Source organism: Macaca nemestrina, chromosome 9, assembly GCF_043159975.1.
Source record: "Macaca nemestrina isolate mMacNem1 chromosome 9, mMacNem.hap1, whole genome shotgun sequence".
Lineage (NCBI taxonomy): Eukaryota > Metazoa > Chordata > Mammalia > Primates > Cercopithecidae > Macaca > Macaca nemestrina.
The window spans coordinates 42,736,668-42,752,328 of record NC_092133.1 but is presented as its reverse complement, the minus strand read 5'-3'; the positions used below and the strand labels follow the sequence as shown (position 1 = coordinate 42,752,328).

The 15,661-nt window shown below is 43.2% G+C and overlaps 1 long non-coding RNA gene across 1 annotated transcript in view; it reads right to left on the bottom strand.

Moving 5' to 3' along the window:
- Positions 1-15,661, bottom strand: part of LOC105480441 (uncharacterized) — a 339,420-nt gene that overhangs the window by 43,992 nt on the left and 279,767 nt on the right. The window contains exon 5 of the long non-coding RNA XR_011607746.1: positions 1,973-2,045. This is a non-coding gene — a long non-coding RNA (uncharacterized lncRNA). The remainder of the gene's footprint in view (positions 1-1,972; positions 2,046-15,661) is intronic.

Below are 15,661 nucleotides of genomic sequence, written 5' to 3'. Positions count from 1 at the left end.
AAGACTTGGGAACTAGATCACTCACCACTTTGCTGGTTGTAAGGACATAATGCCTGGTGGTAGACAGCCCACTGCATGAGATGGAGGTCCCATTGTTAAAAAGGTTCACCAATGGTAGACTGGGATGGCAGGTAGGAAGAGAGGAATGCACTGTTTCAAGCATTAGAATGTAGGGGAATCTCTATGTATGAAAATAATAGAATTTGCTGATTATTACTAAGTTACATTGATGCCCTACAGGAGGATAATGAAAAGCTGAGAATAGTTAACAAACCACTAAAATTAAGTGTGCAAAGAGTTTCTACGAAGAATCTGTCTTACTGTGAGTGAGCAGAAAAAGCTGAAGATGGGGCCGGGTGCGGTGGCTCAAGCCTGTAATCCCAGCACTTTGGGAGGCCGAGACGGGCGAATCACGAGGTCAGGAGATCGAGACCATCCTGGCTAACACGGTGAAACCCCGTCTCTACTAAAAAATACAAAAAACTAGCTGGACGTGGTGGCGGGTGCCTGTAGTCCCAGCTACTCGGGAGGCTGAGGCAGGAGAATGGCATGAACCCGGGAGGCAGAGCTTGCAGTGAGCTGAGATCCGGCCATTGCACTCCAGCCTGGGCGACAGAGCAAGACTCCGTCTCAAAAAAAAAAAAAAAAGAAGCTGAAGATGAAGCACAGGATTTAATACAGCTACTGAATTTCAAAGACATTTGAATGCTCAAAAAAGCAGGGCTGTTAGACCAAAGTCAGGGCCCCAGGTGGCAACACCTGAGACTCTAACACATGGGACTGAAACATTTGGATGGATGTTCCTAGATTCCTCTGAACCTTCTGAGCCTGTAGGGATGGCTCACCCTTCTCAATTAAGAGCTAGCACATTCCTGTGTAAAAAGATGATATTAGGGGCTTTCCCCTAAAAGGCAATAGGTGGCTCCCTCCTCCACTCCTGGACATCAGCACACATCACAACACATCTGAGCCAGGAATATGCTGGGCCTGATAAGGAATATAGCACAAATGAGCTGCAAGATGGCATCAGAATGAGTCATCAGGGATCAGGGTGCTTGATCAAGATGGCTGGAACATAAGTCTGGATAAAGGAGAGTTGCTTTTTGGTTTTGTTTTTTTACTTGGGGTCACTTTGTTGAGATACAGGATTTAACATCCCAGGAAATGATGCGAACTTGCTTCTGCGAACTTGCTGCTAGGGTAGCTCCTAGAAGCCTAGAGAAAGTGATGGCCCCCACCCCACTGAAAGGTTGAAATGCCTGCTTGCCATGGAAGACATAGGGGAAGTGGTTAAAAGGCTCAGGGAAGTAGGATTGCAGGAATGGGTGTATTAGGAGAGGCCAGAAAACCAATCAGAGGACACACCATTTACCAAAGCCATCAGGAATGTGGACCAGAGTTGGCAACAGAAGAGTCTGACACAGAACTTGGCTTGCTGATGACAGTGGAGCTCTTGGGCTCTCCCAAAGCAATTGACACCGGGTGGTGGTACTTAAACACCAGAAGCCAGGAGACTGTAATTATCATAACAACCAAAAAGAACAGAGTGGCAGTCAGGAGGGCCTAACCTACAGATCATCACGGAGATAGTGAATAGAACTTAGCACTCTTAGGAACAAACTAGATAGCCAGCAAGTGCTGTCTGTCATATGTTTGACATATGTTACATATATGTTATATGTGTATTCAGAAGAGAGGAAGAATGGGTGAGCATGAGGCTGAGGGCAATTGCCTCAATAAAAAGTCATAATAACTTTGCCAAATTTCCAGGCCTGAGCTGATTTTCAGATTCAAAACCTGTTGGCTAGGTCTGCAAGGTGACTAGGTGACTAGGTGACTAGGTCTGCAAGGGGAAGGACCCTACAATACATTGGCAAGTCCACACTGTGATGATTCCCAATGTCCTTCTCCAAACGAACCTATTGCCATTGACTTGATTGACTTTACACTGAGAAAAGAAAAATAGCCAAACCTTTCAACAGCTGTTGGAGGCAGGGTCTGAATCGTCATTGATACGTAAAGACCTGAAGCATCATCATGGGTTCCTGTGAGAAGTGGAGAACATGAATGTCAGGCAATAAATAGATTCCTGGCTGAAGTATGGTTTATAGTGAGTCCACTGATCCATGGGCCCACATAGTGGTCATTTTTCCTGTTCAAAAATGTATTATTGGTATTATTATACTTGGCAGTTGATGTAACTCCCTCACTAGGTCCTTGGCTTTTAGACAAGAGTTGTCATAATGGAGAAGGCCAAGTGGAGATCTCAGAAATTGCTGGCTATGATAAGTAAATCAAAAACAGTATTGCATCCTGGGAGAGTAGTGGAGATTAAAGAGGCAAGGATGCAGGGATGGTTGTCCCTGTCATATCTCCATTGAATACCCTAGTCTGGTCCCCACAGAAACTGAATGAATCCTAGAAAATGACTGTAGACTACCACAAGTACAACCAAGTAATGACCTTGATCATATCTGCTGTGTCCAACACAATGCCATTGTGGGAGCAGATAAATATGGCCTTGGGTTTATGGTACCCAACCATCAATTTGGCAAATGCATGCTTTTCAATCCCAAATAAAAAAGGCCATCAGAAACAGTTCACATTCAACTAGAATGGGCAATATGTGTGGAACCCATATTCCTGATGGACCAGGGGATCTCTTATTACTCCCTCGATCAGTTGTGACTATGAATGGACAAAAGCAGCAACCCTGGTCTAAAACAGGTATAGTTACCTGGGGCTCAGAGTCTGGGGCTCACCATTGGGTAGGCTACCCAGACCACCAAAGGTAGTAGCTGAGGGCAAAGATAATTTAGAATGGTTGGTGAAAGAGGGGACAGTGAGCATGTTTGTAGCCCCAAGACCAGCTGCAGCAATGAGAGACTGCAATTTGTCCCTCCTTCTTCTAGGTTTTCCCTTAGGAAGAAGGGCCCACCAGAGCCCTGGAAAGCTGCCCCTTGCACAGTTTAAGGGATGGACTGTGGCAGAAATGTGGCAGAGATGTGCTGCTCAGATCCCCCTTCAAGAAAAACAAGCTGGGCTTTAAGGACTGTCATTGACTGGCAGCTCTTAGCTTCTTTAAAGTCGATTCTGTTTTCACGGTAGCCCCTAGCCAAAGACAGCAAGGCGTGGCCAATTCCATCCAAAACTCTAGTGTGTAGTCTACTCCAGAGATCCCTGTTGGTCGGCAGGGATCTGCCGCATGGTCTGGCAGCTGTTTCTAGTTGCCTCCCTCCACCGGGTGAACAATGCCCCAGCTAAAAAGATATGTCTGAATCCTAATTTCTGGAATATGTGAACATTACCTTATTTCAGAAAAGGGTATTCTTTACAGATGTGATTAAGTTGAGGATTTGAGATGAGGAAACCATCCTGGATTACCCAGGTGAGCCCTAAATGTAATCACGTGCATTCTAATAAGATAAACACACAGAGGAAAAAGACAGACACAGAGAAGAGGAAAAAGCCATGCCACCACCGAAGCAGAGACTGGAGTGATGCAGCCACAAGCTAAAGAGTGCCTGGAGCAGCCAGAAGTGAAAGGAAGAGATTCTCCACCCTACCCTCAGCCTTAGGAGGAAATGCAGCCCTGCTGATACCTTGATAATGGACATCTGGCCTCTAAAACTTCAAGATATAACTTTTCTTGTTTTCTGACACCAAGGTGATAGTGATCTGTTGTGGCAGCCCTAGAAAATGAATGTGCTCCCCTTTTCTTTTCAGAGTCTCTCCTCAACCTTTTCTGCTCCTAACTATGACTCTGCATCTGCTTCTTGGGGTAACCTGACTTGCAGCAGTAGGACGTAACACAATGAGAGGGTATGGTTGAAAGGGCATGGAGGAAGGGCATCTAGCCCCAAGGCAGAGGGTAGAGGGGCAGGGAAGACAATCTAGAGCAAGTGACGTCTCAAGTGGCCTGAATGATGGCAGGAGCCAGCTAAATCAAGGGACACTAAAAAGAGAAAGTGTCGCACCCTCAAGAAACTGAGAACCACTCGATGTAAGGGAAGATGAGCTGTGTGAGACCGGAGCAGCAAGGCAAGCAGCAGAGGCTGGATCCAACTGGCTTTGTGAGTGATCTCCGGTCTTTGTATTTAATGCTAAAGGCTTTAAACAGAGGGTGCCATGAGCAGCATTTCACTAATAAAGATGAACTCGTTTGGCTTAAAAGAATTGCAAGGATACAACTATTCTTGAGAAAAAGATACCACAATAAAACCTGCTCATTTATTGATGCCTTTGTGGGAACAGCTGTGTCTCTAATCTCACACTAAGAATGTTTCCACTGGGGAGATGGAAACATTATGAGGGCCTCAGGCACTCAAGCTTTCTCTTCATAGTGTGATAAGGACAATTTACACCCTTTTCTCAATCAGTATCATAAAGCACTGTGCAAAGGCAGCTTCAAGTTCCACCTTCCATGCAACCAGATTATCAGCCCTAAATCCTTTCTAAATAGAAATTCTGGAGCTGCTTTTGGCCATGAGTACCTTCAGGACAAGAAGGATTTTCAACGTGGCAGAAGTGGAAGGGATGCATGAAATGGCAGAACCATCTGCAGCCTTGGACTTCTCCTTAGGGACTGCCCAGGGGACTGTATTGGTTTATTATCTCACAAGAGCAGCTGTGAGGTATGACCAGCCCTGGTGAGGGAGAGGTGTCCGCACCACCACACTCTAGGACGGCTCAGCCTACACAGGAAATTGTTATCTTACCTCCCTTGGGGAACAAAGGAGAAACTTTGTTTGATGCAGACTTCAAAAAAGAGTGGCCTAAGGGCCACATCTGGTGTATTTTCTTTGGTCTCCAATGCTGTGCTCTTGTTTTTAATTGAACCAACATTCAAATATTAGAAGAGTTCCCATGACAGTCCAGACTGCTAGGTTCCCTCATCAAATCAGGAGCGCCGGCTTCAGTTCACCCCCATTCCTTCAGGGATCAGAGCCCAGCAGCAGCCACCCACACTTTGCTCGGGACAAGCCTGCTCCAAGCTACACAGTACCTCCTCACCCTGGGGATTTGGATCCACAATACGGAAGCCAAGAGTTTTGTTTTCCTAACACGGGCATAGAAATATTTATCTGTACCCATATTCCCACCGTAAGTGGGAAAATGCAATGCCACATTGAAAGAGCCAGAATTTCTAAATAAATACGAAAGAGTCTATAGTATTTTCCCTCTGACACCAGCCAGCTTTGTTTATTTAGTTTGAGTGTCTGAGTTTGTGCCCCCTGACTTCAATGTTTTCAGGGTCTCAGTTGCTCTTCCCACTTGGCCCAGTTCATCTGTTCTGCCTGCAGCACCTTGTCATTCTTCCACACTCGGCAGGCAGGCCTTGGTCCACGCTCGCAGGTACCACACGGGAGACCGTTTCTGCGAAACTGGGGGGCTCCAATTTTCTCCAGAGAAGAAGCCTCAGACAAAATCCTGAGGGAAGTGCAGAGAGAACTTCAGCAGAAAGGCCCTGATCACAAAGGAGATGTTACTCTTTTGCTTCAGGTGCCCCTCTCTCTTCCTCTCCTCTGTTGACACCCACCCACCCAGTCTAGACCATGCCTTACTATTAAAGATACAAGAATTAGAGTCGGCTTGTGAATTATTCTTTTTGCTAACACTCCTCCCTGCTAGGGAGCTGCTCCACTCCCACACCCCCTCTCACTCCTACCCCATCCTGTAGAATACTCTGGCCTGAAGAATTAGCAAAGGAAACGGCCACCACCAGATTCTCATCTCTTTCCCAAATGGGCTGCCGCTTCTCTGAGTGGAGAGAGGAAACTACACCTTCTCCCTCCCTGCACAGGGCCAGCACCATTTGTTTACCTCTCAGTGCTTCTGAATGAGAAGGAAGAATAATTCACAAGCCAACTCTAATTCTTGGTATCTTTAATAGTAAGGCATGGTCTAGACTGGGTGTGTGGGTGTCAAGAGAGGAGAGGAAGAGAGAGGGGCACCTGAAACAAAAGAGTAACATCGCCTTTGTGATCAGGGCCTTTCTGCTGAAGTTCTCCCTGCACTTCCCCCAGGATTTTGTCTGAGGCTTCTTCTCTGGAGAAATTTGGAGCCCCCCGGTTTCCCAGAAATAGTCTCCCATGTGGTACCCGCGAGTGTGGACCAAGGCCTGCCTGCCCAGTGTGGAAGAATAACAGGGTGCTACAGGCAGAACAGATGAACTGGGCCAAGAGGGAAGAGCAACTGAGACCCTGAAAACATTGAAGTCAGGGGGCACCTCTGCAGTGCTGGCCCTGTGTAGTTTCCTCTCTCCACTCAGAGGAGCGGCAGCCCATTTGGGAAAGAGATAAGAATCTGGTGGTGGCCATTTCCTTTGCTAATTCTTTAGGCCAGAGTATTCTATTTTAAGTTCAGGGGTACATGTGCAGGATGTGCAGGTATGTTACACAGGTAAATGTGTGCCATGGTGGTTTGCTGCACAGACTATCTAGGTATTGCTCTCTCTCCACACCAACCCTTTGACAGGCCCCAGTGTCCAGAGTGTGTTGTTCCTCCCATTTGTCCATGTGTTCTCATTGTTCAGCTCCCATTTATAAGTGAGAACATGCAGTGTTTGGTTTTCTGTTCCTGCACTAGTTTGCTAAGGATAATGGCTTCCAGCTCAAACCATGTCCCTGCAAATGACACTGTCTTGTTCCTTTTTACAGCTGCATAGTATTCCATGGTGTATATGTACCACTTTCTTTATCCAGTCTATTATTGATGGGCATTTGGGTTGATTCCGTGTCTTTGCTATTGTGAATAGTGCTACAATGAACATACATGTGCATATGTCTTTATAATGAAATGATTTATATTCTTTTGGGTATATACCCAGTAAAGGTATTGCTGGGTCAAATGATATTTCTTCCTCTAGGTCTTTGAGGAATCGCCACGCTATCTTCCACAATAGTTGAACTAATTTACACTCCCAGTTGTGTAAAAGTGTTGCTTTTTCACCACAACCTCACCAGCCATTGGTTGTTTTTTTGACTTTTTAATAATAGCCTTTCTGACTGGTGTGAGATGGTATCTCATTGTGGTTTTGATTTGTATTTCTCTAATGAGCAGTGGTATTGAGGTTTTTTTCATATGTTTGTTGGCCGCATGTATGTTTTCTTTTGAGAAGTATCTGTTATGTCCTTTGCCCACTTTTTAACGGTGTTGTTTGAGTTTTTCTTGTAAATTTAAGTTCCTTGTAGATGCTGGATATTAGACCTTCTGTAGGTTGTCTGTTCACTCTGATGATAGTTTCTTTTGGTGTGCAGAAGCTCTTTAGTTTAATTAGATCCCATTTATCAATTTTTGCTTTTGTTTCAATTGCTTTTGGCTTCTTTGTTATGACTTCTTTGCCTGTGCCTATGTCCTGAATGGTACTGCCTAGATTTTCTTCTAGGATTTTTATAGTTTTGGGTTTTGCATTTAAGTCTTTAATCCATCTTGAGTTTATTTTTGTACATGGTTTAAGGAAGGGGTCCAGTTTCAATTTTCTGCATGTGTCTAGCCAGTTCTCCCAGCACCATTTATTAAACAGGGAATCCTTTCTCCATTGCTTGTTTTTGTCAAGTTTGTCAAAGATCAGATGGTTGTAGGTGTGCAATCTTACTTCTGGTTTTCTATTCTGTTCCGTTCATCTATGTGTCTGTCCTTGTACCAGTACCATGCTGTTTGGGTTACTGTAGTTTTGTAGCACAGTTTGAAGTTAGGTAGCATGATGCCTCCAGCTTTGTTCTTTTTGTTTAGGATTACCTTGGCTATTCAGGCTCTCTTTTGGTTTCATATGAATTTTAAAATGTTTTTTTCTAATTCTGTGAAGAATGTCAATGGTGGTTTAATGGGAATAGCACTGAATGTATAAAATGCTTTGGGCATTATGGCCATTTTCACGATATTGATTCCCCCATCCATGAGCATGGAATGCTTTTCCGTTTGTTTTTGTCATCTCTGATTTCTCTGAGCAGTGGTTTGTCATTCTCCTTGAAGAGGTCCTTCACTTCCCTTGTTAGCTGTATTTTTAGGTATTTTATTCTTTTTGTGGCAATTGTGAATGGGAGTTCATTCATGATTTGGCTCTCAGCTTGCCTATGCAACAATACTTTTTATTTCATTTTATCACTACTTTTAAATTTTCTACATAAAGGGCACCCAGGGTAGCAAAGCCATGGCCCGTCCTCACTTGATGTGCCCTTGGGGTTCCCCACTCTCCATTGCAGTCTCCATTACATTGAAGCTGGATGGTCAGGCTACAGCCACACAGCTGAGCCTGTTATTAAGCCAGGCCTACAGTAACATGCATGTCTGCCCCTGATTGAATCTTCCCAACAACACTGTAAGGTTGTATAATCAAGCTCATTTTTCAGACGAGGAACCAAGGCTTAGGGAGGTGAGGAGACTTTCCCAATATCACACTAGGGAGTGGTGAAGCACAGATAAGTCCAGGTTTGCCTGACTTCAAGCACTTGTCCTTTACTGATCTGCACACCCACTTTGTTTCTTTCTGGTCAGTTTCCCAATTTTCTTAGTTTCTGGCCTGGGATCTAGTTTCTGTTTTGACCTTGGCTCATTCCCTAGGTTGGGGTACTGGGGTATCTCTTCCCTGACTCAGACCTTTGATTTTCTGATCAACCATATTTAGGAATCTCCCTCTTTCCATGCTGCCCTTAGTTTCCCAAGGAAGATCCCCCACCTAATCCAACCTAGCCTGTAGGAGGTCTTTGGATCTTGGAAGATTTGCCCCTTTTCTATCAACGGGATCTGAACAACAGGAACATACAAGTATGTGTTTATATGGACTCACGTGTGTGCCTGTGTGTGCATGTATATATTTGCACAAGTATAAGTGGAGATCTAGCGATGTGAAATGGCACAGAGGTGCATGGGATGGGGCAGTCCTATTGGGACAGAGTAATTAAGAGAGATATGGGAGAAAATCTAGGAGTGACAGATGCTGACTGGATGCCCTTGTACACTTTATGTTTCTTCCAGATAGATTTCCTGCCTGGAAGACCATTCCCCAGGTTAGCATTTCCTTTTCTTGCCTGATGCTCTTCAGGAACAGTTCCTGTGTTTTGCATCTTGAACATCCAGTAAGTGCTTAATCTAGCAATGCAATTTCCCCCATTTGCAGAATAAAGAGGCACTCCTCATTGGTTCTTCACTAGGTCTTCTCTCCCTTATCTCTCAGACTCTGGACCTTAAGACACAGGCCTCAGCACCTGCTATTCCTATGCCACTGTGCAAATAGGAAGGCTTCCAGGGCACCAGGCTGTCAATGTCCTCATGCAAAAGATGGAACTGGGATAAAGATATATTTTAAATTAACAATGCCATTTAAGTGCTACAAAATGGTTTTAGAAATGGATTTTTAATTTCATAATTAATGCATATTCATTGAAGAAAATTAGAAAATCCATTTGTGCAAAAAGATGAAATCTTACCAACCATGCAGGGAACCTTTGATAACCTCTTATTGCATCGTCCCAAAGCTTTTTCCATTAATGTGAATGTGTGTGTGTATGCATGTGTTTTTATAACAAGCATATACAGTTTTATAATCTGCTTTTCTAAGGGATTGATTATTATGGCTTGGTATAGTTCAATAATTTTCGAGAAATGCAAGTTTCTCCATATTATGCTTCCTTAACTTTTTGTATAATAATTTGATGCATCATTTACCAAACAAGTTACTATGGGTGGGTCAGGAGCAAGAAGAATCAATTTTTTTTAATTATGTTTCTGACCAAAGGTCTGCCTATTATGTACTGGCAGCTGTACATGAATCATTTCCTGTAATCCTTACATTAGGTTGATTTTATTACTTTCATCCTATAGATAAGGAAACCAGGCTTAAGAGGTTAATTAACCCACCCAAGGTCACATAGCTGAAAAGCAGCAAATCCATTCAGGTCTCTCTGACATCAAAATCTAGCTCTTTCCGACTTGCCTATCTATCATTGAAATAGAATTTGACTTGGGGTGAGCAGGAGAAGGGGCTAGCAATACTGATAATGTGATTTTTTACATTTATTTTTATTTTTAATTTTTTATTTTTTGAGACAGAGTCTCCCTCTGTTGCCCAGGCTAGAGTGCAGTGGTGCCAGCTTGGCTCACTGCAACCTCCACCTCCCAGGTTCAAGCAATTCTCCTTCCTCAGCCGCCCAAGTAGCTGGGATTACAGGCACATGCCACCACACCCAGCTAATTTTTGTAATTTTAGTAGAGACCAAGATTCACCATGTTGGCCAGGCTGGTCGTGAACTCCTGACCTCAGGTGATCCACCTGCCTCAGCCTCCCAAAATGTTGGGATTATAGGCATGACCCACCGCGCCCAGCCATGATAATGTGATTTAGATAGTTAAAGAACATGTCCACCATTATCATGAGGCCCATCTGCAGCATTTGGTGTGAATGTCTCTGATGAAGGCTCATACAGAAGGTCAATCCTAGGATCTTAGTCTCTACTGATTAGCCTACCTTTTAAAAAAATTCTTCAGCGAAGATAGCAGAAGAGATGACTTATATAGATGTTATACTCAGCCACATCTGAGAGCAGAACTAGTCTAGAATATCACAGGTCCAGACTAACAGGAGCTGTTTTGGTGTGAGCAGAGTGGGTCTCACAGAAGTGGTCTTGGTGATCAGTTGGTGATGGAAGTTCTAGATCCATTGAGAGATAAGTTCCAGACAGTGGCACACAGTCCAACAACTTGTACCAGCGTCCCCAGCCTCTGACATTCCATGTTTCTGCTCCTGTGGCCTCCACAGTGCACATGCTAGCAGTTTACCTGGACCTCTGCCTCATCTTTCTTCTTTTGCGCTTCAATCTGCATATTCACTTCTTCCTCCACATGGCTCTCATGGAGCAAAGGTGTCTAAAAAGATGGTAATAAGGCTGAGAGCTGAGCCTACTCTTAAACAACCCAACCTGCAATAGTATGCTTGTTGGAGCAAGGAGGAAACTGAGGAAACAGGCAGCCAAGCAGACTCATTAAAAGGCAATACTGTCTTTGCCTTCTTGGTACAGCAGGCAGATATTTTTAACCGGGGCTCTGCTGACTGAAGATGATTGGCAACAATGCCAGCCCTACAGTGGACTTCAGGGAATGCCAAGCAAATACACTCAGGGTCTATCAAATTTATATTCTTCTTCGCAAAGGGTCTCTTCTATTTTCTGTAAAAATTCAGCGTAAAACAGGTGAATTTCCCTGTGGTCACTCACGGGCATTGGCTGATCACATTCTGAAAGAGCAGGACAAACAATTATTCCATGTTAGGAATTCTTTTTTCTTCTGAGAATGAAACCAGAGAGTGTATGTGCCCACTTGCAGATTTTGGTATTTCTGCTATAAGAGTTGGAGGATTAGCACTCTATAACTTTACCCTTGCCTTGAAAGAGAGACCGTTATTTGCTAGTACTTCAGTTATTCATTTCCTTCAATGCTATAGTCATAACTCTAAACTAGTTTAATGTCTTTGAAGAAAATTAATTAGCTCTTGTGTTGATACTTCTAAAGTGCTTTAATGCAGGTCTGGTTTGTACTCGGCCTTTAAAAGAATTTCCATGGCAGCCATTTAACAGATAACAGACTTTTCTGGAAATGCCCAGTGCTTTGTAGCATTTGAAAAAGAACATGTTTGATCGACATTTGTGCAATTAAAAATATAATTACTCATGATAAAAGTGTACTATTAATTTTAAAAATTCCTTTAAAAATGAAAGGTATGTCTTATAATTCATCAGAAAATAATTCCATGGCCAGTGTGCTTAATTATAAGGAAACTTTAAAGTATATGGCAGTACTTAGTAATCAGTGTTCAGAAAATCACAAAGTATTTAAAATCCCCAGAGTAAAATTCATTTGCTCTTGGTAGTATATCCCTATGTTTGACAGATATTTTTGTTCCAAATGTTCTCCATTCATTCTTAAATCAGATCTATCAAAAGCATTGAGCACCTGCTGTGTGCCAGGTTAATTTGTCCATCATTGTTTTAAATAATCCTCAAACCCAATTCCACATAACAGGCAGTAGTAAAGGAGAAAAACATCCTCATTTTCCAGATGACAAAAATATACTTTGGGAAAATTAATTTACAAGGCTAAAGTCATTCAGCTAATAAGGATCAGAACCAGAATTTGAACACAGACCTTCAGCCTGTAGTGTCCAAATATACACCCACTTTGTTAAGGGGCTGCTGTGGAAATGTGACCAGCTGCACAGCCACAAACATGCCCATCCCTTCTTTTTGCCTCATCTCTATGCCAGGGCTTAGGTGAAAGTTCCTAAACTTACTGATTGGAATCCAAGTCCCTTCTGTGCTGCTGTAACAGAATACCTGAGACAGGGTAATTTATAATGAATAGAAATTTATTTCTCAGAGTTCTGGAGCCTAAAAAGTCTAAGATCAAGACACCAGCATCTGGTGAGGGCCTTCTTGCTGTGTGATCCCGTGGCAGAAGGTAAGAAAGTGAGAGGGTAAGAGAGAGACAAAAGGAGGCTGAATTTGTCCTTTTATAAGGAATCCACTCCCATGATAATGAACCCACTCCCACCATAACAGCATTAATCCATACATGAGGGCCGAATACTCACAGCCTAATCACCTCTTAAAGGTCCTACCTCTTAAGACTGTACTGTTACAGTGGCAGTTAAATTTCACATGAGTTGGCAGTAGACAACCATTCAAATCATAGCAAAATCCTTGCCTTGTGCCCTGGGCATTTGTATTTTAAAAGCTTTTCAAGTCATTTTCATGTAGAAAGAGTTGAGAAACATGCTTACAAATCTATGAATCCAATTCTTTTGGCCTCTGCTCATAAATCTCATTTTCTGCAAACCATCTTCATTTTGCTGTTGTTCCCTTTGGGATCCATCCCTCATAATTAATGTGGAGTAGCCCTGTAAGAAACTACCAGCTCCAGGAGACAGAATGATAGAATTGTGGCTTGCTTCCTTTCTGTCAAACTTACTCAGTATCTTCTCACTTACTCAAATTTAGGTGAAAAAGCCAGTGACATTTTTCCTAAAGCTAAGAAGCAGTAAGTATAACTGTGGAGTCAAAAATATTGGTAATTGGAAGAACATGAAGAAAAGCCCCAAAGATGTTTTTGTTTTTGTTTTGAGACAGAGTCTCACTCTGTTGCCCAAGCTAGAGTGCAGTGGCGCAATCTCCACTCACTGCAACCTCTGCCTCCTGGGTTGAAGCAATTCTCCTGCCTCAGCCTCCCAAGTAGCTGCGATTACAGGCGTGTGCCACCATGCCCAGCTAATTTTAGTAGAGACTAGGTTTCACCATGTCGGCCAAACTGGTCTCGAACTCCTGACCTCAGGTGATCTGGCTGCCTTGCCACAGACTTTTATTCAAATCCTTGTGACATGATTTTGGTTAAGCCATTTATCCTCTCAAACCTATAAAATAAAGATAATTATAGAAACTTCTTTGAGTTGTTAGGAGATCATGTATGGGTCTCAAATAAATCTAGGCCACCTTCTTCCCATCCTGTCTAGCCAGGGTGTCACACTCAAAGGAAACAGAAATCAGTTTCAAAATACTTTGAAAAGTAACACATATATACTAAGAAGTGTCTTTAAGGATGGCAAACGGGACTTAGAAGGGGCAACATATGTATGATTAAGCCATGGACTTAAGAGTCAGATTGCCTAAGTTCAAATCCTGCTTTTCCCACTTTACTGTTTGTGTTCCGTTGACGAGGTTACCGAGGTCATCTCTGTGCCTCTGTTTCTTCATCTGTAAAATGGAGGTAATGAAAGTATTTACTCTGTAGGACTGGAAATGACAAGAGGTGGAATGGCCAAGTTAGGACAAATGTTTCTGAGGCCTGCTGCGTTGTTTCTTGGAGACCTATCTTGATTTTAGGTAGGCTAGGGCTTCAGAATTTAGATGCAAGACCTGTGTCTGTGCCCATTCTTCTTCCTACCACCCTGACAACCACCCTGACTTCTGCCCTAACATTCAGTCCCAATGGTCCTTAAGCTCCGAAGACTCAGCTTCTCTTAAAGCCAAGGCCTAGAGGCTCAAGATTCAATATATTAATAGATATAAAGAACAGTGCTGGGACATAGTACTAAAAGTGTATACTATGAAAATTATTATTGAAGTACCTAATACAGAGCAAAATATCCTTAAAACTCTTGACACGACCAAGTCTCCAAAGTCCCACATTGGGTGGCAGGTGTCCCAGCCTCTCATCTCTTTCTCTCCTTAACACTCCTGCCTCCTTTGCTGATACCCTCTACCTGCCCTTCAGGTATCTTCTTCACATTTCTCATCCCTGTAAGCTCAGGCTCTTTCATATATAATATAGTTTACCTGGTCTCCACTTTTCTTGTTTCTTTAGTAAGCAACCTTTGCTCCTATCAGGCTAACAGAGGTTATCAAGGGGTTGGGGAGGCAGAAGATTGTGGAATGTTTTTGTCTCAGACACATACATATATACATAATATAATTATGATGCTTTCACCTGGTGGGCACTCTGTAATATGAGTGCTTCTCACTTTAATGTCAACTACTGAACAAGGGCAAAGTGACGCATTTCAGATATTTATGGAAAATCTGATGCCACCAATTCCTCCTGATTAACAGTGTATTAATTCGCCTGCCCAATGACTTTGGTCTGAAACCAGGAACGTAAGTGGATCCATGGGGGTGGGGCACATGCCATCTGAGACCTAGAATTGTGCTGTCCAACATGATAGCCACCAGCCACATGAGCCTATTTAAATTTAAATTAATTAAAATCAAATAATATTAAAACTTCATTTTCTTAGCGGCACATGTTAAGTGCTCAGTAGCTACATGTGACTCGTACACTTCAGTCCATTGTCACTCCATTGGATAGCACAGACATGGAATATTCTCGATACAGCAGGATGTGTATTGGGCAGTGCCAGTCTCTAGAGAGATCAACAGAGCTTGACTTGGGTATTCACAGAACCTCATTTCAGGCCTTCCTAAGCCTCTAGGCCATGCCTACAAAAAAGACTGAGCCCCCAGAGGTTCAGGATCATTGGAACTGGAAGTTAGGGTGAAGGTGAGGATAGCAGTCAAGATGGTGGGAAGGAGTATGAGGACAAACACAGGCCCTGCATGTACATTCTGCAATATCTGGTCTACTTAAGATCAAAATGAGTCTCCCAAGAAACAAGGCAAGAGGCCTCAAAAAGATTTATTCTGCCCTCAGCCATTCCACCTCTTGTAACTAAACTGCTTGAGAAAGGAGCTCAGAGGTTATTTATTGCCTTTTAAATTGAAGTGGCAATTGGAAGTAATCATTAGGACATTTCAAAAAGAAAAATGCCTGAAATAAGTGATCAACAAGATTGATGCAAAAGAAAGTTTTCCACCCTGAATTATCCAGACTGCTGCTTTGATTCCCATGTAGACACAGACTGAGAACTTGTTGCCCACCCTTGCTTGTGATTTCTTCACACTGTGAAGTGAGAACCATAAGCGGTGGGAGTGGCAAAGACAGCAGGGAAGACAGGCTAGCAGACGTGGGCCAGGCAGGTGGCAGAATATGGTTGAAGATCTCAGTATCAGTTGGTTCTTGAGAGGTTCCCAAGGCTGCTGAAACACTGACTGTCAAAGGCATTCTTTCCTCCACAGGGCCTCCTGCCTGGAGGCCTTTCTTTGCCACTGTCCCTCAGAAG